The sequence below is a fragment of the Ambystoma mexicanum genome, chromosome 14 (genome assembly GCF_040938575.1).
Source record: "Ambystoma mexicanum isolate Mex_15411 chromosome 14, UKY_AmexF1_1, whole genome shotgun sequence".
In the NCBI taxonomy this organism is placed as follows: domain Eukaryota; kingdom Metazoa; phylum Chordata; class Amphibia; order Caudata; family Ambystomatidae; genus Ambystoma; species Ambystoma mexicanum.
In genome coordinates, this window is record NC_090940.1 from 103,905,082 (window position 1) to 103,931,847 (window position 26,766).

The 26,766-nt window shown below is 49.6% G+C and overlaps 1 protein-coding gene across 3 annotated transcripts in view; it reads left to right on the forward strand.

Moving 5' to 3' along the window:
• The first annotated feature begins 630 nt into the window (after positions 1–630).
• DCAF4 (DDB1 and CUL4 associated factor 4) overlaps positions 631–26,766 on the forward strand; it is a 497,489-nt gene continuing 471,353 nt past the window's right edge. For all 3 annotated transcript variants that reach the window (XM_069638614.1, XM_069638618.1, XM_069638619.1), the window contains exon 1: positions 631–727. The gene's annotated coding sequence lies outside the window, so the exon portion shown is untranslated. The remainder of the gene's footprint in view (positions 728–26,766) is intronic.

A 26,766-nucleotide genomic window follows, 5' to 3' on the forward strand; every position in this document is an offset into this window, starting at 1 on the left:
CGCGTTTATGCCATGTTACCTGCCCGCCGCTCTATCACACACCTGTGAATTCCTGCTCATTGACATGTAGTAGGTTGTCTCATTCATCATGTATCATATATCAATTCCTAACACGCTTTTACTTTACATTTAAACATAATATTTTCATTGCATGAACCTTCATGTCAATAATTATAAAATAAATGACTATGTAAACAAAACTTTATTGTCGATTTTTTGTCTTGCAAAACGCGAAGTCAAATTGGTCATTCTAAGATGGCAGCCTTATTTAAGTGCTCACAGGCCAGGTCCCCGTTGCCGATACATGTCCATTTGGCGGCCATGTTTGAAATTGCTTGTTTTTAGTAACTTGAAGAAACGTACACATCGAAGCAAAAGTACAACCTTTGTAAAGGCACAAGTTAATTATCGACATTTTACCCGGGCCTCACTTCATTATTTAGTATGGCTGTATAGATATACGAAAATTAATATTTAAATAAAAACAAAATATATATTACACTTTTTATGCAAGTATCATATACATAATGGTATGATTTAACTCGAGAGGGTAAACATAGCTCTTCTAGGTTTAATACCCCAATACCCCAAGCAGAATCAACCCATTTTGAGATGGCTGTCACATTAAGGCCGGCTCCTAGACACTACCAACGATTGTCCCTATGTAGTCCTTTTTCGGTTTCCACTCCTCGTGTGGCGTGAGAGTCCCAGGGAAGGCTTGAGGCTGGTGAGTGCAAACTATGTTCTCTCTATGGGGAGAGTGTAAGGGGAATAGATAATAGGAGGGGCGCTCATAGCTCTCAACTCACCCGCTTTTGGCGGGTGTCACCCGCCTTGCAAAGGGCTGACTCACCCGCCAGGCCTCCTGCACGCCCATTCATTCCAATGGGCGTCTCACCCGCCAGAAACAAAATCGGGTGATTTCACCCGCCTTTGCAAGACAAATGGTTGAGAGCTATGGGCGCTGGCCTCCGATTTTCTGTAATATTTGGTATCCCATACCATTCCGGTATCCACTGGTCTTCGGCTCATTGCTGATTGGCTGCATTAAGCCTGAGCAGTGGCCCCTCTTCCGAGCTGTCACAGGCATAGGCAGCAGAGCACTGCGCGAGCGGCCTCCGTTGCTGTAATAGACAAAAACTCTGTTCATTCTGAGAGAAAACTTTGCATTCAAGTGAGGCTGTCTTTGAGGAAGCCGCTGATGTAAAGCTTTCTCTCAGAATAATAAACAGTGATTAATCTATACCCACAACGGAACGAAGCTCGCCATTGCATAAACTTTAACTTGCCATTAAAATACGAGGCTTCGACTGAAGCCATTAATGACTCCATTAATGACTCCTTACAGTTTGCGCTTTGTGGTAATAACAAGACAGTTACATCTTATGAAAAGCCTCCCTATGTTATCCTGTAAGTGGAGTATTCAGCATTGCAAGATGTGATGAGGGGACAGCCACGGTGAAACTCCTGCTACTTTCCCCTCAAATGCAGTGCACGCAATTCCAGGTTGTCTCATTCGCGCCCACAAACCGCCCACCCCTGCCCCAATCTATTTTTTTGGTAACATTACTAGTGGCATCTCGCAACACAACACAAAAAAACCCAGCAGAATCATTACAGATGCAGGGAACTCATCTATTAGAGCTCTGCCGAGGCGCGCTGGGGCAAAATCCATGCACATCAACAAATTTGCATATGGATTGCACCAACAGAAATTACTTCACAGAAAGCAAATCGCAAGCATTATCAACAGTCTTTGATACTTGGAGGCACCGTGCAACTGACTTTAGAATAAGCCAAGTGGCAAATAATTTTGTGGTGCAAAATACCTAAACTGCACTGTTATATATGGAGCAAGACAGGCTTTTTTTTTTAATAACAGCATGACATATTAAAGCTTTGAAGTGAATCACTTACAGAGCTGCAGATAAGACACAGTCTGATTACATGGTCTACCCAGGATCACACACTTTGGTTAAATGGTGAAACTGGGATGTGAACAATTTAAGCACAACTGAGCACACCTTCACAGTTTTAGTTTATATAGATATGTATTAATGTTTCCCTTTGCATTTCATGTGCTCAAATAATACTTTATTTATGGCAATGTCTTGGAAGCAAAGCACATTACATAAGAAACTACCCTTTCATTATTAACTTTAACTATACATCATTATAGAAATATGTTGAGCAATAAGAGGATGGATTTAGTTTTATTGTCCCCATCCTGCATGCAAAGTCACAATAGCATCATGCAGATTAATGTGAGCCTAACAAACCCCCCTTGGGTAAAGCCATACTCATTATTTCATAAAGCCTGCAGCATTATGCAACCGTCTCACACCTGATCACTCCCTCCCATGCACATTTCTAAAGGGACAAAAGTCCTGATAATAGTCCACCCTCCCTCCCATCAGTGCCTAATGGTTCACATTGAAATGCTCTGTTGACACAGAGCAACTTGCGAGCCCCTCTGCTGCTGCCTGGAGCTCCTTGGGACATTGTCCTGGCAGAGGTTTCGGAAAGGGTAAGGTGTCCTGCTGCCAGGACAATTACTGTGCTGAGCAGGAATTACTCAGCACACATTGTCCTGCCAGGGGGACACCTTTCCCGTTTGGGCACCTTCATTGCATTAGCAATGCAAACAGTTTGGGCTTTTTTGTAGGTATGGCAAAGGCACTTGTCAGGCACAGTCATATTGGTATTAACTGCCCATTGGTAGTTGCAGGTGCAAAATGGTGGCAGCACCTGGGCAGTTAAGCAGTGCCCGGCAAGTTCCTAATATTATACACAAGCCAAAACTGTTGGCTTTGCCAATGCTTGTGCTTATCAGCACTTCAATGAAATAAACACAGAGTGCTTATAAATTAAGTGGCTGAATGCAGACCTGGCTTCAGCATTTTTATTACATCAGTAGCGTGTTTACAGCAGCAATTAAGTCTGCAAGCTGTGTGACCCTCCTCATATGCCAACACCTGAAGGGTTTCTGTCAAAGAGGCTGATACCTTAAAAGTAGGTACTGGGACAAGGAACAGGAACATGGAGGTAATATTCCTGAGAGATATGTGTAGAAATGAGCACATAAAGTTGACTTACGACTGTGCCGGCCCGGTAACAACGGTGCTGGTAAGCCTACCGGCACTGTTGTTACTGGACCGGCACAGTACGACTCTGCGGGCAGGTGCCGTCCCGCCGGCAGGGTTTCACGGAAGCACCAAAACCGTTATTAACGGCGATGTTGCTTCCTTGGTCCCCATTCCCATTGAGTCCTATTGGACTCATTGGGAATGGGGACGAACAGAATTACCGGCGCCTGACTTCCCGGCCACCGGGGTTGTAATACCTTGGTGTTACCGGGAAATCAGGTGCTGGTAATTTTTGTCGGATATGGCGGCAACCCGCCGGTTTTACCGGCAGGGTTCCCGCCAGACACTTAATGAGGCCCATAGTCTTGTTATTGTTAACAAGATACAGTATTATTCTACATAAAGTACCTACGCTGCTATCACACCCGGCTGGTGTGCATAGTGTAGTTCACTCCACAAGCAGGAGAGCCCCATGGGAGCAACCTCTCTGCCTGCCTCTCTGTGCTTTTCTGTGCAGCGCCCTGCAAGACCCTCACATGCCTCCTCGACCACGAACGGCGTGCCCTTATGGCGTGGGGCAGAGCGATCCGGGCAACACAGTATGCTGTGCAGAAACATCAACACAGTAGGCATACATGTTGTGCTTCTCACCCCTTACAGCATCTGCAGGTAAGGAGCCCTCAATTCCGAACACAAGTGGGATACTGCTTTGGTGCATGGGTGCAGCATGCACGCATTACTTTGCTTCCCTTTTACAGTGGCCTGGGCTCAGACCTTGAGTCAGGAGATAAGTGAGATGTTGTGCTGCTGCAAAGTGCCACCACTTCTCTCCTGCAAGTCCTTTGGTCTCACGTCCTTAGTTCAGAAGATGTGCATGAGTGGAGTACTGTACTGATGTATTCCTCTTTTGTGCAGATCAATACAGAAGCCCTGCCGGATTATTTGTCAGTGAGTAGGATTGATACAGCCTTCCCTTTCAAACCCCACTGCCACAAGCTTGTTAAAGCATGTTCGCTGCTTCTAATGCAGTTCTTGGTGTAATCCCCTGGTTTAGCAAAGTCTTCCATACCAGATGATACTCTTAGAAAGTGGAACTGTTCCTATTTCATCAACCTTGTGGCCGTGGAAGCTGCCAATGTTGTCAATGCTGTAAGGCCTCATTAGAATATGTTTCACCATGAAAATATTTGAAATAAATAAAATAAAAATTGCACCTACTCCTGCTCACATGGAGATCACGGTAGCAAGTGTATTAATCCTCTCCACAGCAATATTACCAGTCTAGCTATCTTATAGGATGTGTATATCATACATTTGTTAAGAAGGAGATGCATACAGCAGGCGCAGGAGGTATGTAAAAACAGATTAATTGGCATGCTTATTAATGCCGTTCAAGGGTGCCGCAGTGATTGGGGGTGTTCCACAGGTGGGGATTATATTTATAACATGTGTTTATCCCTTCCATGATGATTTTCTGGATGCCATATTGGGTGCTGGAATGGTAAGTGGTTGTCTTTATCTCTCTCTACCTGTCTCTCTCACACAATCTTTGACAAAACACCCTCCATAAACTAAATGCACTCTTGCCACTTCAATAATACACCTTGACCATTAACCTCATATAATTGCAAGGTCTTTGATAGACCCTGAAAGTATAAAAGGTGCAGTCTAGAGGTGTTCCTCAGATCTCTGTTTTGGGGACTCAACCCACAGAACAACCTTACTGGCTCAACAGATGGCTATAGTCGGCCATGGTCCACAATCGCTGTCCATGATCGGCAAGACTTGACCATGATTGGCAATGGTTAGCTATGATTGGGGATGGTGGGCCATGGTTGGCAATGATTGACTTGGGGATAGGCAACTGTGGTTGGTTTGGACGCTGGCGAAAGTCAGCAATGGCCAAATGTGTTTGGCAATGGTCGCCTGCTGTCTGATCCTAAAAAACGTTTGGTAATATGAATATTGCAAAATGCAAAACCTTTTAACTGCAGATAACCAAGACGAAAGACAGTTCAGCCAAACAAAAGCCAGACTCTATATCTGCCTCTGCCAACCCTTATGTCATGCTTTCGCCTACTTGGCGCTTATCTGATCATGTTTCATTTTGGAAACGCTTTCAAATTGCGTCCCGATCCAAGATGGCTCCCAGAAGCTCTTGCCACGCGGTGACATCATCGCGTTCACATGCTCAGCAACATCTGATACCCGGAAATAAATAGAGGTAATTCAGAAGGCTTCTCACATTGCAATTGTTTTCTATTGCGGAACGCTAGTTTGCCTTGCGACCTCGTGTTTTCTACTTGTTCCTGGTTCCTGTAAAGACAAATTCCCAGAATAACAAATTTACCTGGAATGTCTTCTCGGCACCTTGTTTTTTTTCCCCATCAAGGTTTTTTTCCCCCTGGGACCTGGTTCTCGGGGTAGCCGTAGTGCTTACCTGTTATCCTGTAATTCGGGTTGCATGGTGGCTACCTGAAAGGACAGGCCTTACCTCTTCCCAGCAAAGGAGTCCAGAAGCAAAGAGGTAAGGACTGAACCTGACGCCTTATCTCCTAGTCATCATTTAGGGCATTCATTTTGGCTCACATGCAGAGGGGAACTAAACCACCACCTCATGGAGCCAAAACTTAAACATTCAAATGTAATCAGTGATCAAATAATTCTACTAAAATAAAAAGTCAAATAAAAAATGAATCAAATAAGAGATAAAAGTAAGTTTGAGTCCCTGTAATATAGCCAGGGGTGTTAATGTCTCTGTTACAGAGATATACTTGTATCCTACGGGTCCGAATTTCCCATTCCCAGTTAAAATGCACAAAGGGTTAATATACCTGCTCTGATTTGTCTGTTACATGCACTGCACATACCTACAATTCTAAACAATGGAAGAGCTGTGGCCCCTGCAGCCCACCCCTGAAAAACTGAAAAATATATTACGATTTGCTCCTCATAAAAACAAATGTCCCTTCTTCTGGGTGCTCCAGCACGGGAGCAGGACTTTTTTCATTTCAATAGGGCACTGCTGCTACACCAGAATGGGACAGCTTTTGAAAGACTGCCCATGCTGGTGTGGCAGCGGCGCACTATTTAAGTGATAAGCTATCCGCTCGTACACAGCAGCTTGGAGCTTTTCATTTAAATAGGACGTTGCTGCTACACCAGTACAGGGTAGCTTCTGAAAGGCTTCCCTGAGCTAGTGTGGCAGCGGTGCCCTATCACCCACCAGATAAAGAGGGACGCCCTGCGGCAGACCGGGCTTACAGCCGCCCGTCTGCCTCATGGGGTAGAGCTTGCTGAGGTGGGTCGTAGCAAGGTTCTGGACCGAACTGGGACTTGCCTGTACTTCAGCGACCTATTCTAGAATCAGAAGACGCTGCTCTAGTATTTGTGTGAGTGGGTGGGGGCTGTGCATGGGGGATGTAGCCGCTTCCCTCGTGTGCTGAGAAGGGACACATTGAAACAATCAGCGAGGGATCCTAGCATTCTCAGTGTCCCAAAAACAAGTCTGTTTGAGTTGTAGCTGAGGACTGTGATGGGAGGCAGACCTAGTTCTCAGTTGTCAAACCCTCAGAGGAAGCCACTCCCCAGGGTTATGATCAAGCTCAGTGGGACAACTTGTCAACTAACTGCCAACTCACCCTAGTTTTGGCAGAGCCTCCATTGTTTGTGATTGCCCAGATACAATTCCCTTTCACACTTTCCCTTCAAAATAAAAAACATACAGTAGTCACTCAGTGGCCGATTAAAGTTTGCACCCTATGCCTGTTTAACCGCTGTGAGAAACTTGAAGGTGTCACCCTGGCTAAATCCCAGAGATCTGTCGTCCAGGTGGCCAGGACATGGCCATTGCTATTGGATCCTGTGGGTGGACTAGTGAGGAAGGATAACCTGGATGGGGTGTCCTCGGGGAGTGGGACACTGATGGGTGAGACGTGGTATCCCCCTTCCTTCAACACCTTTTCCCCATCCTCTTCCATAGGACATTCAAAAACACTGCCCCCCCTTTTCCGACACAAACAATTTCGCACAACATGAAAGACAATGGACTAACACCAGAACCGTTTACCTGACTTGTCCCAATACCAGGGTCAAGCAAAAGTCAGGCAATTTATCAGAATCACACACACCTGACGGCCCTCTCCGTTCCGCAGAGGGATAAAAAGGGGAGCAAGAGAGCATAGAGAGCACAGTACGAGCGAGGCAGACTGCACAATGAGACAGCTATCAAGACCAGGCAGTTCAAGAGGAGGAGAAAGGCGACAAACATCGAGAGGCATACGAGGAGAGACACGTCCTTGCCCTTCTTGACAAAACCCAGCGAATCCTCTGCAAAAGGAATCGTAAGACCGAGGACAATGGCCCAAGTGTCCTGCAGCAGATGCCAAAGGTACACCGAGCGTATTGACGCTGTAAACTGGATTGAGGGAGACTCCTGCTACCATGGTACCAGCCTTGACTCCAGTTGCGAAGAAAACCAAGCGGTTCATCACAGCCAGTGAGTTGAAGGGAAAACCGATAAGAACCGGGCTGTGGGGAATGAAAGTTGCAAAGTAAAAGAAAAATTGTAAAGGGGAGACCAGCTGCAGAAGGGGACCAGCACCACGTGGGTGCTGCTTCGAGAAACTCTGGTCGACTCTGATTGATCCCTGAGTGAAACTACAGATACTAGAAGGCTGTAGGAGAGCCGTCGAGATAGCTCAAAGTGGTCATACAGGAGGTCAAGCAAAATCCCTGTAGAGTCGAAAGCCTTTGACCTAAGAACTATAAGAAAGCAAGGGAAGTAAGGAACATGTTACTTACCTGTAACTATTGTTCTCCATTATGGATTCACATGCTCATGAATATTCCCTGTCGTCGGGCTGGGAATCCTCGGTAAAGAAAAAATCAGTTTCAGTTTCGTTTCTGAAATGTTTTTCTACTAGTAACCAATCACTGGTCTCTGGGTCATACTGCCCCCAACCAATGACTGCCCTCTACCTAAGACCCTCCTCTGGCAGCCATATTCAGATTTGGTAGCACGTAAAGTGGCAGTAGGACCAAGAGAAGAGCCGCAGAGGGGTTGGAGGGAGGGTTCACATGTGAATCCATGCCAGACCCATGCTGGGAACAACAGTTACAGGTAAGTAAATTGTTTCTTCTCCAGCATGGGGTCTGGCATGGATTCACATGCTCATGAATACAAGAATACATAGCAGTACACACATGCACAACCACAAGAGGTGGCAAGGCTCAACATTAAGCATTTCAACAACTCAACATTAAGCATCTCTTACCTCCTCACCAGGCTCACCTTCAGGCGAACAGGTTGCGCAGCACTGCCTGGCCGACTCTGGACTCCTCCCTGGAATCCCGGTCGACGCAGTAGAATCTCGTGAAGGTTTGCGTCGACCTCCACGTAGCAGCTCTGCAGATGTCCAGCAGGGGCACACCAGACAGGAACGCCATGGTAGCAGAAATCAGCACCACGTTGAGCTCCCACGCAAGGGCCGGGGCCTTCACCGACAGGAACGACCGGAACAGTCCTTTCATGAACTCCTTCACCAGGCGATGAGACCACAGAGATGACCGCTCTGGAGTTCTGGTGTAGCAGGAGATAGCCACCAGGTGGATCTTGATGGAGGCATGTGCCAGCCCCGCCTTGGCCAGCGATAGCAAGTACTGCAGCACTTGAGTGGCCGTAATCCGCAGAGGGTTAATCTTCTGTGCACGGCACCAGACAGAGAACCTCTTCCATTTGTGTCCATAGCACTTGAGAGTCGAGGATGCCCTGGCCTTTGCAAGCACCTCCTTGTAGTCCGCCGGGTTATTGTACCCTCCGAACTCTAGTGCTGCAGGAGCCAGGCCGTCAGGTTCAGTGATCCTGGGTCGTGATGGAGGATGGCGCCCCCTTCCCTGGCGAGAAGATCCGCGTCTGTCGGTAGTTTGACCGGGGGGACGCTGACATGTCCAGAAGATCCGGGAACCAGATCTGCCTCGGCCACGCCGGTGCGATGAGGATCATCCTGCACCAGGACCATCTGAGTTGACTGATGAGTCGCAGCAGCAACGACAACGGAGGGAACGCATACAGGAACAGGCCATCCCAGGGGAATGAGAAGGCATCGCCCATGCTCCCCGGCTGGGGAAACCTGCTGGCGAACTTCCGGCACTTGGCATTCGTAGCCGTCGCGAATAGGTCGATCTGGGGATTGCCCCATCGTCGGAATAGGAGATCCACTTGATCCTGCCGAAGCTCCCACTCGTGGCACGAGCACAGCTCCCTGCTGAGTGAGTCGGCAATGGTTTTCTTTATTCCTGCCAGATGGAAAGGTACCAGGAACATCCCTTGGGCAACGGCCCAGTGCCACAGATCCTGCTTCCTGATGTAGGTCATTGTGGTGGTGTTGTCGGTGAAGACCCTTACCACCTTGCCCTTGAGGGACGGAAGGAGCGACCTGAGGGCCCAGAACACGGCTCGGAGCTCCAGGACATTGATTTGTAGTGACCTCTCCTCCGGGAGCCAAAGGCCTCTTGCGTGGAGATCTCTGGTGTGTGCTCCCCATCCTTCCAGGGAGGCGTCCGTCGTCACCGTTTCCTGATGTGCCGGGGTCTGGAAGTCCATGCCTGCCGCTAGATGCGCACGGGTGCCCCACCACTGGATTGCTTGGCGGAAATTCTCACTGAGTGATATCCTGTCTTTGAAGCTGCTTGCATCCAACAGGCGTCGAGGAACTCCTGCAGTGGTCGCATCCACAACCTGCATAGGCGCACGCGGTAGATGCACGATGACATCATGCCGAGTAGGGACTTGATGGACCTCACCCTAGCCACGTCCATGGTCAACAGCCGTTGTACCTTGCCCAAGATGGCCTTCATCCTTTCCTCCGACCGCGAAGCCAAACGCGTCACTGTGTCAAGTCTGGCTCCCAGGAACAGGGCGTCTTGCGACGGTACCAAGTGGGGTTTTGCGAAGTTGATCGAGAATCCCAGATCCGTGAGCAGTTGGACAGTCTTCGCTGTGTGATCGACGGCGAGTTTCCTTGACTTTGCTTTGGATGAGCCAATCGTCCAGGTATGGGTAAACGTGGATCCCCTGCAGGCGCAGCCGTGCCACCACCGGTGCCAGGCACTTGGTGAAGACCCTGGGCGCTGACTTCAATCCAAAGGGACAGGCCTTGAACTGATAGTGTCGTCCTTGCACCACGAATGGTAGGAACTTTCGATGTCCTTTGAGAATGGGGATGTGGAAGTAGGCATCCTCCAAGTCCAGCGACGATAGGAAGTCGCCTTCCTCCAGCTGTCCCAGCACGTGCTGGAGCGTGACCATCCGGAATTTGTGGGACTTGATGTATTTGTTTAGACGGCGAAGGTCCAGGATGGGTCGCCAACTGCTGGTCTTCTTTCGGACGAGGAAGTACCGCGAGTACACTCCAGAACCCCAGAGCTTCTTCGGGACGAGTTCTATCGCGCCCTTTTTCAGCATTGCTCGTACCTCCAGAAGTAGCTGTGGGACGTGGTTTTCCTTCCTGGCCACAGGAGGTAGACAGAGACACTTTCTTTGGAATTCCAGAGTGTGCCCGCGGCCTAGCGCACCCAGCACTCAACGGTCGGTGGAGATGGACTCCCACACGCTGACGAATTTCACCAGCTGGCCTTCCACCGGGGTGCTTCGGTGGGGGCCCGATGCCGCGGCCGGTTTAATCCTGCTTTGCCGAGGCCTTGGCCTCCCTGGCGACAACGACGTCCTCCGGCCTTGCTGCGGCCTCTGTAGGCCTCCTCTGGCGATGAATGGGCCGCTTGGCGGTACAACGAGGAACCGCCACCAAATCCTTTGGAGGCACCTTGAGACTTGCCTCCGGAGGTCCAAAAGGGCGGCCGTCGTTGTTGGAGAGAACCCAAGGCCCGGGCCGTCTTGGTGTCCGCCTTGATGGCCTGCAATGACTCGTCCACTGCCTTGCCGAACAGGTTGTTCCCGTCGAAGGGCATGTCCAGTACCCTGGTCTACATGTCCTGACGGAAATAGGTGGCCTTAAGCCAACCGCGCCGACAAAGGCAAACGCTGTTGCCCATCTGGCGAAAGCCGGTGTCGGCGATGTCTGTGGTCACCATGATGGCGTGGTCCGAAGCCACCTCACCTTTCTGCAGGATTTCAAGGGCTTCTGCCCTCTTGTCGCCTGGGAGGAAGTCCAGGAGGGGAGCGATCTTGAACCACATCTCCCTGTCATAGAGCGCCACGATCGTGAGGGCGTTGGCCGCTTTGATGCTCGTCGCCGCTGACGAGATGACTCATCGCCCCATGACGTCCAGCTTCTTCCCCTCGCCGTCCGGTGGGGAAGTGGAAGCTGATCCCGTCGCCCCTGCCGATTATTTCTTGGCCGCTGCGCAGACCACCGAATCCGGGGACGGCTGAGCTCTGAGGCACATCGGGCGGAATCTGGGACCCGGTACTTCTTCTCATAACGGTCCCTCTTCGCAGGAGCCGTGGACGGGTTCTTGAGTAGCGACAGTCTTTCGTCCCAGATGTCGTCTAGTAACGGTACTGAGAGGACAGTCTTCCTCTTGGCTTCCCGTCGCTGGTAGAGGAAGCCCTCCTTCTTCTGTTCTTTGATACAAAGTTGGAAGAGCTCCGAAGCCCTGGCGATCATGGCGTGGAAAGAGCCATTTTCCTCGGGAGGGGAGGCCCGGGCAGGAGGTGATGGGAGATCCGTCCCGTCATCGTCCGTCCCTGTCGTCACTGTCTCCGTTCCCGTCTCATCCCTTGGTGGAGGGGAAGGAGGTGAAGGCTGGAAGGGAGGGGGAGGATGGATTCACCCCTGCTTGTTCGGTGGGCTTCCCGATGGTCCAGGCGCTGCTGGATCACCCGCTGGGGTTAAGGGCAATCTTGTCCATATCTCCGTACACAGGGCCTGGGTAGCCATCAAGATTGCTCCTGATTTGTCCTGTGGCATAGGCACCAGTTGCGATTGGAGCGACGGCTGGGGAGTAGGGTCCTCCGTCTCCTCCACGGTCTGCGGCTCCTCGTCGGCTCCACCGTCGCTTTCTACGTCCGCCTTGTCGGGATCCCTCCCGTAGGACCGGACTTCCTCGAACCACTTGTCCAGGATCTTTGCAACATCAGCAAGCTCATCTTCAGAGGTGGTATCTGTGTCCGTTATGGCTACCGTGCCCCCCTCTTTCTCCACCTGGGGTTTAACGGGGGTCTTATTGATAGGCTGAAAAGAGGATTCCCTCCGGGGTGGCAGGGAAACTCTAGGCCCGGATGTCGTCTCTACTGGGTTAGCCTCCACAGGCTTCGGCAGGGCCGTCGCGACTCCTTCGATCGAGGCCTTAGCCGGGTGAATCAGGGCCTTCGCGACTTTGGGCGCACCTGAGGCCTTCACCTTGTGGGGAGGGTCACTGCCTCGCTCTGCCCTCGACCGGTGCTTTCCCCTCCAGCCAGTTGGCAAGTCGGGTACGACGATCCCTCATTGTCCGTTCCCACATCATGTTCTTACAAAATGCGCAGTTCTTCTCCACGTGCGATTTGTCGTTGTGAAGGCAGTAGAGGCACCGAGAGTGCTCATCTTCCTTGAAGACATTCTGTAGTCCGCATCCGGGGCAGCTTCTGAACAGCTTGGGTCCTGGAGTCGTGTTGCCCTTGTCCTGGGCCATGACCACGCGGTGTAGGCCTCAAAGGTCTTCCAGAATCCTCTGACAAAAATTCACCCTTGAGGGGCGTAGAAAATTCTGAAACGGGTCCCTGTTGATCGGAAGTAGAATTGGTGGAGCTTGAGGCTCGATTGACCAAAAAATAAGAGTAAACTCTTCGAAAAATCACAAAATGCAGTAAAAGCTCGAGAGCTATAGCACGAGGACTCTTGAACGTGTGGTAAAAATCTGAAGATGGCTGCCAGAGGAGGGGCTTAGGTAGAGGGCAGTCATTGGTTGGGGGCAGTATGACCCAGAGACCAGTGATTGGTTACTAGTAGAAAGACAGTTCAGAAACAAAACTGAAACTGATGTTTTCTTTACCGAGAATTCCCAGCCTGACGACGGGGAATATTCATGAGCATGTGAATCCATGCCAGACCCCATGCTGGAGAAATCCTGCAAACATTGAAAGTAAATGTGAATGTGAAGGTGGCCAAAGTGAACCCGGAAGAGTGATGCTGACTAAGAGGGGACAAAGTCTAAAGTCCCAAAAAACAGTGCTTTGACAAATGTGAACCTGGTAGAGGGATGTCCACTATGAACTGTTAGAAAAGACATTAAGATTTGGGAACCAGGAGAAAGCCATAGTAAACCCGGTGGAGGGAGGCTGAAAGCAAAGAGGGGTCTGTGCGTGGAAGAGGGGGACCCAGGGGTGAAGCCATCCCCTGAGGAATACGTAGAACAGAACTTTGCGTTTGTTAGTCATTTTTGTAAACCTATAAGGCCCTCAGAAACAGGAGACTCAACCATTGAAGGCCTTGATATCGATAGGAACTGTTTTAGGATCCAAGCCCAGAAGAGGGGGTTCCCGGGGTGGAAGTCATCACCCAAGACCCACTGAAAGGGGACTGAATATATGATTTGTGGAAAGCGATTGGTATCTGAAAAGGAACTTTGTGTTTGTTATTTTACTCACCCTAGAAGACATGAGACATTTTGAAGATAAAGGGACTTGGCCATCCAGGCTCCTGATAAGCTAAAACAGAACTGTCGTCTCATGCTGGGAGAGCTCGAGACTGTGCTGTGCTCCAAGATCCCACATTACCCCGTGCTCAAAACGTGGGCAAGCGAAACCCAGGCTACCATATCCTGACATATTATTATTTGTGAACACTTCTTTATTTTTTTGAAAACTATCCCACACCCTTTTTCTATTAGTTGGAAGGCTTGGCACTAGGTTTCTTAGTATAGGCCCTTTTTCATTTAACACAATGCCACTAGGACTGCCTTATTTTCGTTTGATGGTCGGTGCTTGCTCCTATCTTAAATTTAGGTTTAGATTAGGCGTTTTTCCAACCTGCATACAGTTTAATAAACACCCTTGAACTGTGATCACTTGTGTCTGTCTTTACTGTTGCCACCATGAGTTCCTTACACCACCCTCCCCCTTTTTCTGTCGGGCCCCCTCATCCACAGAACTTCCTGACAAGAGTTCATATCTGCCAACTAGATATATGCCACCACACGTAGTGCTATGGGTCCATAGGAGGCACAATTAGTCTTTCCTGGGCTTCAGGATTAGCGTAATCATGGCTTCACCATAGAAGGAGGGAGGGAGCCTTGCTGGAAAGCTTCTTGCCAGACTTTCAACAAGTGCATGGACACTTTAGGACTAAATTCGTTAAGAAAATACAGCCGTTAAACCATCCGATACCAGGACTTTTGCGGTGGGTAGCGCTGCAATGGCATTCATCATATCCTTTTCCGTGATTGGGGCATTTAAGAGTATAGGGTGCTCTGATTTAACTTGCACATTGGCATATCGCATAGGTTTACTTTGAGTTCCATAGGGAATTATGTATTCTTCCTAGCATACAGTGTCTTGCTAGAGGCATGAAAAATATACACTAAGTCACTCAGATCTGACATAAGTGTCCCTTAATCGTTCAATATGGTTGCTATTTTGGTAGGCCCCCGTTCAGAATGCAAAACAAACTAGGTGATTGCTGGAAGGTTTAGAATTAATGTTCACTACTGGCATTGCTCTGTGCAACCCTCCAGGCCATTGGTCTTTGCCTGCCAAGCCATTCCAAAAGGGGAAAGACCATATGCAAATCAGGCTTGGTCCCACCCCAAAAGGGGCAGTGTAGCCTGAACTACTAGGTCACATCCCTTCTGCACGAGACCACAAGCATCCACAAACATGTTTTGGTCTTGTTAGGCCTCATCAGTGAGAAGTAGCTTGGGTCTCTCGGCCCAGCAGTCACGGGACCCATGTCTGGGCATGCCCGTCCCACTCGGGGTGACTACAGCAAAACAAAAGAGATGATGGCTCTTTCAGAACACAACAGTAAGGCTAGTAAGTGGCAGGTGTTCCGTCCTCTCCATATTTCGAGTCTGTGTCTGGGCAGAAACTAATTTTACCTCCTGATCTGCCAGTGAGCGGAATTGGTCCAGTTGAACTTTTATGGATGGAAGCAGGATGTTATTGCTGGACCTGATCCATTTCAATCTCAAGTTGTCTGATCTCTACCTCGGGTTCCCTCAAACTCCTCCTTATGGCCTTATGGACTCCATTCTTTATGCCTATGCAGCATGAAGATAAACCTTGACTGTGTCCCAGATAGTAAATATTCAGGGGGACCAAGCCGATATTAGTTTAAAAAAAGGTGTTAATGACCACGTTGATGTCACTTTTAAATGTTACATCCGACAGTGCATGCAATTTAAAATGCCAGAGAAGTTGCTCAATCACATTCTCCTCAAGAAAGAATGTCCACAATAAGCGGGGAGGAGAATACACTCCCGAGACCTATGTAACTGTCCCGTCCCGAATAAGATACATTCAATCCGTGACTGCATTTCATGGACTGAAGAGTAATATGAATTTTCCCTATCACTTGGATGGAGTCTCCTCCACAGGTCTAAAAGCTCAAAATCATACATGCCCTTGTGAATTTCCTGTGCAGAGAATGAAAGAGCTCTAGCAACTCTGCTAGATCTACCTAGGGAGGTGCTTAAAATGTGTTGAAATCTCCAGCCTTTATAAACTGGGTATGAAGATGATTAGCACATTTACTGCTGTTTTTGCTGCCTATGCTCACGTGAGGTGGAGGAGGAGGAGGAGCATTTAACCCTAACACAAGCGCGGAGCGTGGCACAGAGGTGAAGTCAAGGCACAAGTGATTATTGGTGGGGGACTGCCAGCCTTTCCAGTCTGTTTTTGCTGCCTATGCTCATGTGAGGTGGAGGAGGAGGAGCATTTAACCCTAACACGAGCGCTGAGTGCTGCACAGAGGTGAAGTGGAGGCACATGTGGTTATTGGTGGTTCGTGGTGGAGCGGCATGGAGGGGGTTACTCCAGTCACCAAGGTCTGTAATTAAGTCATTGGCCGACCTCCGTTGGTAACCCGGGTTTCCTCACCCCTCTGCACTTTGGTACTTCTGCATGATAGTGGAGTGTGGAAAACCTGTAACCCGAAAGCGGGAAAGTGAAAACTGGACTGTTGAAAAAATGTACGTGAATATATTTGCACTGCCCTCCAATTTTGCCTGCTACTCTACATCCAGCCAACTGAGTGGCTATTTACTTATTCCAGTAATTGGATAAGGAGGAGTGTGCCAAGCTAGAATCCCTCCCGTGAGCCGTGCTACTGGTTGACTATTGATTTTCCGCTGAAATCTATCGCTCTCCAATGCCTCTGACTGTTTCAAGTTTTGTGTTTATGAGAGTGGGATTAGGGGGAGACAGACAGACTAAGGCTGCTCCTTAAGCCATCGGTCATTCCCTGTCCCCCCTCTCTGGGTCTCTGGAGGTTTTTCCTGAGGACTGGCTGCCGGTGGCCATCTGTGACTGTGGGTGTTGTGGCTACCTTTGGAGCCGAACAGTCCTTACTAAGCTATCAATCCAGGGTGGCTGGTGGCTGTATTTGTCCCGCAGATGGTTGTGGTCCTCTGTGGCCAACAACCCATTACCATTTGTTTCTTATGCTCTGGCGCATGCCGGAAGGTCCCACTGCATAGTCACCATTTAGACATTGACGTTTTAACGGTCTGCTTACTCTTTTTAACCAATTTTATAATGGCTCAATTTTACTGTTCTTTGGTGCATTTCCACCATGGTGAAAAGAAAAGCAAGGGATGATCGGAGACCGGGGGCGCTGACAGAAAGGGCAAAAAAACTAAAAAAATTAAAACAGCCCAGGAGCTTGCCAAGGTTAAGCCCCATCTTTTGCAACACTCCCTTGATTTGTATTTGGAAGACATGGCCTGCAAAGTAGTGAATCGCATTAATGTTACTGGAAAAGCAACATGGGATGCTATTTCAGGTTCAGGAGGGAATCCCAAAGGTAGCACCACTGAAAAAAAATAGTTGTATTGAGGGGATGGGGGCCTTAGTGGGCACAGCAGTTAGGCAATGGCTCTACAGAAGCAGTTGCTTGGGGTGTGTATGCCTCAGGATCCTCTGGACCCTGGTATGGAGGTAGATAAGGAAGTAGAAGTGGAAGGGGAGGGGGTGAGACTAGGGATGGGGGACCGGATGGTGAGTGTTAGAGGTTACAGTTTATCATATTAAAAGTTATTATATTTAAATGTCTATGTATTGATGGGCTTGTGTGTGCAATACATCTCATCCATAACTTGGTTACTGTTGTCATAATATGTTCACTGACATCACCTCCTGGAATGTGGAGTCTCATCATCTGGGGGACTCCACATTCCACTAGGCTAGTTGCAAAGATTTCCCCTGGCTGGGGGTCGTTGCTGTTACTCATGAGGAATCTTACTAGAAAAGGTGTGTTGTTTGTTTGGGATGAGAAGTGTATGAAGGCGTTTATAGACATTAAACAGGCTGTGGTGAATGGAACACTTTATTTGTGGATGTAAGCAACTATGGCTTGGGTGGTGTTCTCATGCAGGAGTATGGCTCGGAGCTTTATACTGTGGCGTTTGCCTCGAGAACTCTTAAGGAAGTTAAACGTAGGTAATCTGTTGTTGAGAAAGAGGTGTTTTGGCGTCTGTCTGGGGTGTGGAGAAATTTAAAAGAAACATATGGGGATGAGAGTTTACTATTTGCACTGACCACAAACCATTGGTTAGTACATTTTCTAAGGGTGGTCTGGAAGGTGTGTCCAGACGCATCATCGAGTGGGTGAGCAGTTTACAAGGTTTACAATTTGTTATGATGCATGTGCAAGGAGAAAATAATGTGGTTGCAGATACGTTGTCGAGGTCTGTGATGAAAACAGTAGAGATTGGGGAAGGTACTGTCCATGAGGAGGAAGAATCTGGTGAAATCTTTAGCAGTGGAAGGGGAGGGGGTGAGACTAGGGATGGGGGACCGGATGGTGTTAGAGGTTACAGTTTATCATATTAGAAGTTATTATATTTAAATATCTATGTATTGATGGGCTTGTGTGTGCAATACATCTCATTCATAACTTGGTTACTGTTTTCATAATATGTTCACTGACATCGCCTCCTGGAATGTGGAGTCCCAGCATCTGAGGGACTCCACATTCCACTAGGTCAGTTGAGAAGATTTCCCCTGGCTGGGGTTCGTTGCTGTTACTAACTCAATAAAGAGTTAATTATAACTTTGCGCATTGTGGACCCATCATTATGTGTCTTAACGGTGAGGGGCTGTAGTAACGGATCAATTGGTGAATAGCCATATGGGTGGGAACCCGGAGAGGGAACTGAGACAGGATGTAAATTCCTCCTCCAGTGGGGAGGAGGATAAGCTATGGCTGCAATCACTTCTAGATGTAAAGTGTAAGCCCCTTTAAACCATCCTAGAGTCATTGCAGATGTTTAAGTCTGGGGTAATGAACACACTGGCTATCCTGGATGAATCAGAGTTCTAACAAAAAGAGTGGCAAAAATAAGTATGGTTGGGGTTGGGGCAAAGCCAAATGGTAAGATACTATCGGGGGAGGGGGGTTGAGTGGTGAGCGTCCTGGCCCGGTCACTGAGGTTGGCGGACTGGTGAGGCCGGCAAAGGATAAGGCAGTAACCACACAGTTAAGCTCAGTATCTGTTAATTCAAATTCTACGGGTACTGGGAGGTCCAACCTAAGCTTTAGGACTTTCATAGGGGACACTGAGGCTAACATGCATATAGGAGGGCTGGAGAAGAGCATTTTGAATTTACTGCCTGCAGCAAGCCCCTCTTATGGGGATTATCATGGGTGTACCGGGGCTCCCTAAGTGTGGATTTGAATCAACTATTTCACTGATGAATAAAATGACCCATTGGATCAACACCAACCTGATTGGACTGAGCATTGACCCAAACCTTATATTAATGGCAAGAACGGTAGGAAGGGTAGGCGAAAAACCCAAATGTATGAAGGGGGACTGCATAGTGGTTTCCTTCTCGTATGGAACAATGGTTTGTTATTTGGTCAACTCTAATTTATCCAGAGGCCTAAAACCAAACAGCTACAGTCTCCATAGTAGGCTGGTCTCTCAGGATTTGTTTGATGGTTGTACAGGGAGGATGGCTGATTCAGGGAACCGCTTGAGCAAATTTGTTAGGAGGAGGAAAGCACAGAGTTACCCCACGCACAGGGTCCTTTGTATCCACCTCTTGACCACAGATTACCCTTGGGTTGGAGGTTGAACCCTAATTTAGAAAGATTGGCCCCACAGAAGGGAGAGGCGCATACTATTGGGGTTGAGCTAGCTAATCAGTATGAGGCCTCCTGTGAAGATCTGGACTGACGTACGGCTGACCGGCCCAGCCCAGTTGACTGGGAGCTTTGTGAGGGGGGTGTGTCCTGAGATTGGGGGGGTACACATGTTAACTAAAGCAGCCCCTTTGGTAGCTAGCTTGTTGTCCTGGAATATAGCTAGGCTAGGTGAAACTTCAAAGGGGAAGCCACTGTGGAGATTTAAAAAACCCACAATTAGAAGACCCAAGAATGGAACAGGGTACCCCGCGGGCTCCATCGTGGCCCAGAGGCCTTCTGCTGACCCTCTGAGGCGCACGTAGCCCGGTGCCTGGAGGAGAAGTAAACCACGAAAGTGTGACCGGACCACAGGAGAAAGAGAGTTCCCCCTGAACAGAGGCAAAGGCGCCCCCCATGCTTTGTTGGTGAGAGAGGCCTTCCCGGGGGACCTTTCGGAGCCGTGGGGCAGAGAGAGGGCTTGGAACCAGCTTGTCACGGAGTGGGGAGACAGACGACGGGCGGTGGCCGGGGGGCCTCAAAGCACACAGGGGCTTTGCAGCACACAGCCCAATGCTGCCTCGCCTCAGAAGGATCCAGAAGAAGAGGTGAGGAGGTCGCGGGGGGATGAGGAGGCCCAGAGGAAGCCAAATCACGAGCCAGGCTCCCCACCCACACCTGGCATATATAAAAGCTCCGAGACACGCGGGCGGGAGCGAGGGCCCGAGAACTCTCCCAGACCCTCTTTTTCAGTGTGCACAGGCCCCAACTTTGGAGGGGAGGGCAGCTCGTGGACTCTGGGGGTATGGAGGGGGATAAAACAGCGGCCCTCAGGGGCTTCCACATCGAAGCCCGGGGTGCCAACAAACGGGACCCCGACCCATTCCAGCACAGAGCACGGGAACCCCTCTGGAGACTGAAGCAGGCGCAGAAAATAAGCAGTCAGCAGGCGCCCCACCATCCCAGTCCTAGGTGGAGCTCCGAGCCACGCAATCCAGCCCACCCATGCCAGGGAGAGACAGAGAACACGGAGGGAGCCTAAGGGCAGAAGCAGAAGGCTCAACACGGGAGGCCCCACCAGAAACTGGGCCCCAGACCTCATCTGAGGAATCTCTAAAGAACTCTGGGCTTGCAGTGGGGCCCCTCCAGGGCAAAACCATATCTGGGCTCAAGACATACAAAACAAAGGAGTCTGGAACGAGGTCCCAGGGGTACAGACAGGGAAGCCTGGAAGTCTGCACCAAACTATTGGATCCCAGGGGGCCGGAAACCTGGAGCAATCATTTATAGGCACCCCTGAGCAACAAGCACTTAACCACGGAATCCTATCCCTCCAGCATTTCCGTAGGCCTCAACCAACACTAGGAGCTGTGCCTGGTGACACGCACTACAATATGGCCACAGGAAGTGCCCTCCACCCCGCACCACTTACCAGGGATGACCTTAAAGACATTCTGCAGGAAATCAAGGCCATAAGGACAGATACACAGGCCTCGATAGTGGCTCTTAAAGGGAGAGTTGACACTCTTGAAGAGAAAATGGAAGGTATGGAGAATAATCACCTCCAGACTGATCTGCTGGACATGAAATATCAAGCGAGGCTGACAAACCTGGAAATGATAGAAGAGGACATGCTTTTGAAGATGGACGACCTTGAAAACAGGGAACTCCGATATAACCTGCGTATTCTACGGGTGACCCAACAAAAGGGGGAGACAGCGGCGGATGTTGGGAGGATAGTCCTAGGCTTAATAAAGCAACTCTTCACCCTGGAGTTGGGCAAGGAAGTCCAGCTGGAAAGAGCTCGTAGGGGTGGTGGAGGCAGAGGGAAAGGCCCAAGATCCATCGTGGTGCGTTTCCTCCGCTACAGAGAAAAGATGGAGGTCCTAGAAAAGGCGAAGAGACTAGGGAGCTTCTCCTTTGAGGGGGACACAATCGGGATTTATCAAGATCTCTCCGCCCTCACACTTACCTGCAGAAGGGAATGCCGTTCCCTCACACAATGGCTCACTAACAGGATATACGATGTAGATGGTCGAACCCATTTGCCCTCGCATTCGAATGGGATGGAGTGGATTATCGAGTCACGGGGGGAAGGAGGCTTTACGAAGGGACCCTGACGCCCCAGGAGCATAGACGAGAACCACAGGGCCCCTGTACCAAAAAGAAGATGATGAAGGGCAAGAGAAAATAAAAAAAAACAACACCCCGACGCATGATCTAGAGGAGGATTAAAAGATCAGGGCTGCATCAGAGGTGCAGGAGTCGGGAAAAGTTAAAGGACCCCAGCCGGGGGTGGCGAGGACATGAGGACGACAGCGAGGGACGGACGGACCACTTCCCTGAGTGGCTTGCCAACTGGCAAGCGTCGCAGACAAGGATGGGAGGGGGGGGTCGAGGGGAGGGAAAGGGTTGGGAATGTATGGGGTCAGGCACAACATAGATCGGACTCGAGAAGTGAGCTGAGCGGCTTCCATATGGCCGGAAGAGGTGTGAATCCAAAAATGTCATTCGATGACAGACACTGAGAAAAGGGCTGGGTAGAAACTTTAAGGCTAGGATTGCTTAATGTGAAGGGCCTTAACTCACCAACAAAGCGCTCACTCCTGGGGAGGGAAATGAAGAATGCAGGTCTGGGTGAACTCCTAGTAAAAGAAACTAGAACAGTGAAAGGGGAAGAAAGGTGCATTCCAGGTTCACATGTGGGCCAGATATTCTGGGCATCGGGCCCCACCAAAAAGGGCCCCACCAAAAAGGGAGGTGTTGGGATCCTACTCCGCAGAAACCTTAGGCTCACAGAGTCGTTAGTTTGGGGCAGAGCAGATGGAAGAGCGGTGGTGGTCTCGGGAAACCTGGAAAACTCCAGAATTACCATAGCAGCCATTTATGGCCCAAATATGGGTCAGATGCAATTCATCAAGGAGGTACTGAGGGAGGTATTGGATAGGGCACAGGGGCTCATCCTCTTGGGAGGCGATTTTAACATGTGGGCGGACAGGGGATTGGATAATAATGGGAAGCCGATCCCCACATGTAGTAGGGGGAGGCAGCCATACAGAGGGTTCTTGGACTTAATGTGGAACCACAGGTTGGTAGATCTTTGGAGGGAGACTCGCCCAATTATGAAAGGCTATACATTTTACTCCGCAGTCCATGGCTCCAGAACCAGGAATGATTATATATTTCTGGAACACCAGCATATGAGCAGAACTGATGCTTGTAACCATCACAGGGTTAGCTGGTCAGATCATGACCTGGTTTGGGCAGACATTATTATATCGGGTTTAAAACCGAGGGAATCATTGTGGAGGTGCAACAACCTCCTATTGAGTGATGCGGTTTTTAGAGAGGAGATGATGTTTTCAGCCATTAGAGAGTACTTTGAGTTAAACAACACTGGTGAGGTTCACTTGGAGACAGTATGGGAGGCGGCTAAAGCTACATGGCGGGGTAGATTGATTAGGGAAGGGGCGGCCAAGAAGAGAACTAGAACGCTCCTGGCCCACAAACTAATATCTGAGATACGCCTATTGGAGAGAGTCGAGGGGAAGGAAGAGGAAGAGAAGGAGAGAGACCTGGGGATCACCAAAACCAAGAGACAGGAATGGCTTAAATTGTAGCAGGCCTCCAACACCTGAGACAGAAATATTACAAAAAAAGGGATAAGACGGGTGCTAGGCTGGTGGCAAAGCTCCGTGCCTAGCGGCCAGATAGATGGGTGGCAAAGATCAAGAATGGGAAAGAGGGGGAAAGATCGGACTCAGAGGCGATAGCGGGACAATTTGCCCGTTTCTATGAGATATTGTACGAGAAGGAAGGAGTTATAGGAGGGGAAACATTAGAATCCTATTTGCAGGGAGTGACCCTCCCGACTATTAGACCTGGAGAAGTCTCCACCCTAGAGGCCCCAATAACAGATGAGGAAGTCCTCCGGGCAATATCAGGTTTGAAGCTGGGGAAGGCCCCGGGAGAGGGCGGTTCACGGCAGGCTTCTATAAGGCATTTGTAGGCCAACTGGCGATTCCTGGCGGACCTTTTCACAAATATTATGTCCACAGGGAGGGCCCCTCCGTCGTTTGGGAAAGCATTAATCACGGTCATCCCCAAAGAAGGAAAAGACCCTGCAGACTGCCAATTTTATAGACCAATCTCCCACCTGATCGTTGATGCAAAGTTGTTCACCAGAATAATTGCAACAAGGCTCATCCAGGCAGGGAGCAGACACCCCCAGGAAGACTCTCCATTTTATGAGGGAGGCAGCACCCGGGGGGGCAACCCAGTCTTGGTGGCCATAGATGCCGAAAAGGCCTTTGTCCGAGTCAACTGGGAGTTTCTACATGGGGTACTAGAGAAATTTGGTTTCGGTGAGGGTGCCCGACGAGCGATCAAAGCTCTGTATGCAGAACCATCAGCCAGAGTTAGGGTAAATGGGTGGCTATCACGTAGATTTAATCTTCAGCGAGGGACCCGACAGAGCTGCCCCCTCTCGCCCCTATTGTTAGCAATGACCATGGAGATTTTGGCAAAATATCTGAGGGGTCCCCGATGTGATGGGCATAGATGTGGGAGACAGAACCTTTAAACTCGGTCTCTATGCAGATGATATAATGCTCCACGTGAGGCAGCCAGCCCAATCTGTCCCAGCCGCCTTGCGGGTGATAGCGGAGTTAGGGCATTTTTCAGGATTGAAGGTGGGCACATTTGGTCCGCACCGGTGAGGGACGCGATCCCTGGCCACGAACATTATCAATCCTGGTTTGAAGTGGGGCTTTGCAGGGTGGGTCAGTTGGTGAAAAGAAAATACATTCATAAGCATCCAGGAACTGGAGGAAGCATTGGGCATTGGCAGGCTGTCCCCACTCCTCTATCTAAAATTGAAGGGGGTATTCATGGCAGGGAAATGGAAGCAGCATATACAGAGGCCACTCACCCCAGTAGAGAAGGTTTTGGACACGCATGTAGATATGAAAGGTCTCTTCTCCCTCCTGTATACAGCGCTTTTGTCCCACCGTGAAGGAGCAATCAGGGGTCTAAGAACGAGATGGGAGAGGGACTTGGGCTGTGAAATTGGGGACGGTTTATGGGTGCGACTCTGTAGTAGGGCATTTAAGACCTCAATTTCGTGTCAATATAAGATGCACGCCATAAAACTGCTTCACAGGTGGAAATATCACCGGGTAGTACTCTCCAAGATGTTTCCAGCGGTGATTCCCCGTTGCTGGCATGGATGCGGGGAAAAAGCCAATTAGTGGCATATGTGGTGGACATGTCACAAAGTGCACACATATTGGACAGAAGTGTTGAGCTGGATCAAAGAGGCGGACGGAGGATCCCACCCACTAGACCCAATCTTAGTATTATTTGGACTTGAAAGAAGGGATGAGCGGTTGGACAAGCTTCCACACCTGTCACATTGTTTACTTTTAGCGGCCAGAGCTTGTCGAGCTAGAAGTTGGAAAAGGACCTGCCTCCCCATGAAAAAAAAATGGGTGGCAGTGGCCAGGGATATTTATCTTATGGAAAAGATCACAGAAGCTATACAGGGATCCAGCATTCTGATAGAGACTGAATGGCTCGGGTTCTTTAGTGCTTTTAGTATCATGGAAAGTACTGGTTGAAATTCCTGGAGAACAGTGACTCGGCCCCACCAAATGGTTAACTTGGAAAACAGACTTTAATTCAGAGGAATCGGCCCATTTCCGACGATCTAGTGCCCGTTCGGGACTGCCGACAATGGATTGAACAGTATAAGTGAAAGCAGCAATCAGAGACTGTGCCTTGAAAGGGGGTGGGGGGAGGAGGGAGGGGAGGGTGTATACGCCAGGGAATTATCTAATTTTTGTTTTGTATAAGGTTTATAGGGACACAAGTCCCTTTCATGTTTGCTCCGAAGGTTCTCTGTTGTTTCATAAAACCAATAAAAATAAATAAAATTTAAAAAAACACAATGTCATTCTCCTGCAAGAGACTTGGGCCTTGGAGACCACACTGTTAGATGGCTACACATTGTAGGGGATCTCAGCGAAAAAAATGCTAGAGTAAGATGTTATGGGGGTCTGGCGATTTTGATTAAAGCCTCCCTAACCTGTAGGTTTAAGGTAGTGGAGACTAACATGGACTACCTACAGGTGCTCTGTATTTTACCCTCTAGGGGGGACCCGTTAATAATTTTGAACCTCTATAACAGCCCCCATAACGCTGAGGCAGTCAGGTTAGCCATAGTCATGGCGTTTATTGATGGTTTATTTCTAAACAGGAGGAATCGTAATGAGCAATGCATATGGGGAGGAGATTTTAACCTCGAAATGGGTGTAGGTCTGCCAAAGGATCCGTTAGATCCGCTGGAGGACTGGTCACTGAACATCCCCTTGCCCACAATGAAATATGGACGGATGTGTGCAAAGGGTCTCCAAATGTGTTTATGGCTCATCGAATAGGGGCTGCGCGCGGTAAAGAGACGCAAAGCACCCGATATACCGGGTAACCTTACCTTCAATAATCACCAAGGTTGGAGGGGGGGTGTGGCCAGTAAGTGGGCAATGAGGACGTGATTCCTCGCTGCTCCCAGTCCACCAGCTAGATCCTGCATTTATCCTGACAATTCATGTTGTTAAACTCACGAAAAGAGCTTCCAAAAGCAGCGGAACCCTTCTGCAACGGGTCGCTGCACTACGGACATGAACCGACGTGTGGTTACGGAGATATGCGCTGTGGAATCCAGAAGCGGCTGACTGCGTATGCCAGACAAGGTGGCAGCCGGGACTGCGAGCTAAGAGGAAGGTGCGCATACCAAGCACCCCGCAACAGCAACTACCATCACATCGCTAAGGCCAAAATCAGGAAGACTAAACACTGATCCCGACCCCAAACAACACTGCGAGTAGGCGGCGAGCGCGCCCATAAAAGTAGGCGGGCACTGGCATCCCCAGCTCCGATACTAGGTGGAGCAACCCTGCTTGAGGACGACAGAGATGACCAGCCGACATTACGATCCTGATCACTGCAGCGACAAGGTGAGCCGCGCTATGGGTCCTCCCCCTGATGGGATCTCCAAGTGCTAGCGAGGCTCGGCTCCTACCTGCTGCCCCGGCGGTCGATGGGGCGGTCCCATCTGAGGCTGCGAGAAGCTGCTGTGGGCCCCTGGGAACGACACGACCCGAGCTAGCTGGCGAACCGAGGAAGGCTGCCTGAAGGCGCTCCGATTGCAGGAGAGCCTGGCCGACAGCGAAGCGAGCAGCGCCTGCGACAAGGAGTGAGCGGGTGCAACCAAATCAAACACATCTCCTACCCAGAGACGGTGCGAAGAAGCTAAACTGCCTACCAACAACGATACGCAGCAGAATTATCCCTGGACCCCAACCGCTCACAGTGGGACCCTGAAAGTGGAACACGACACG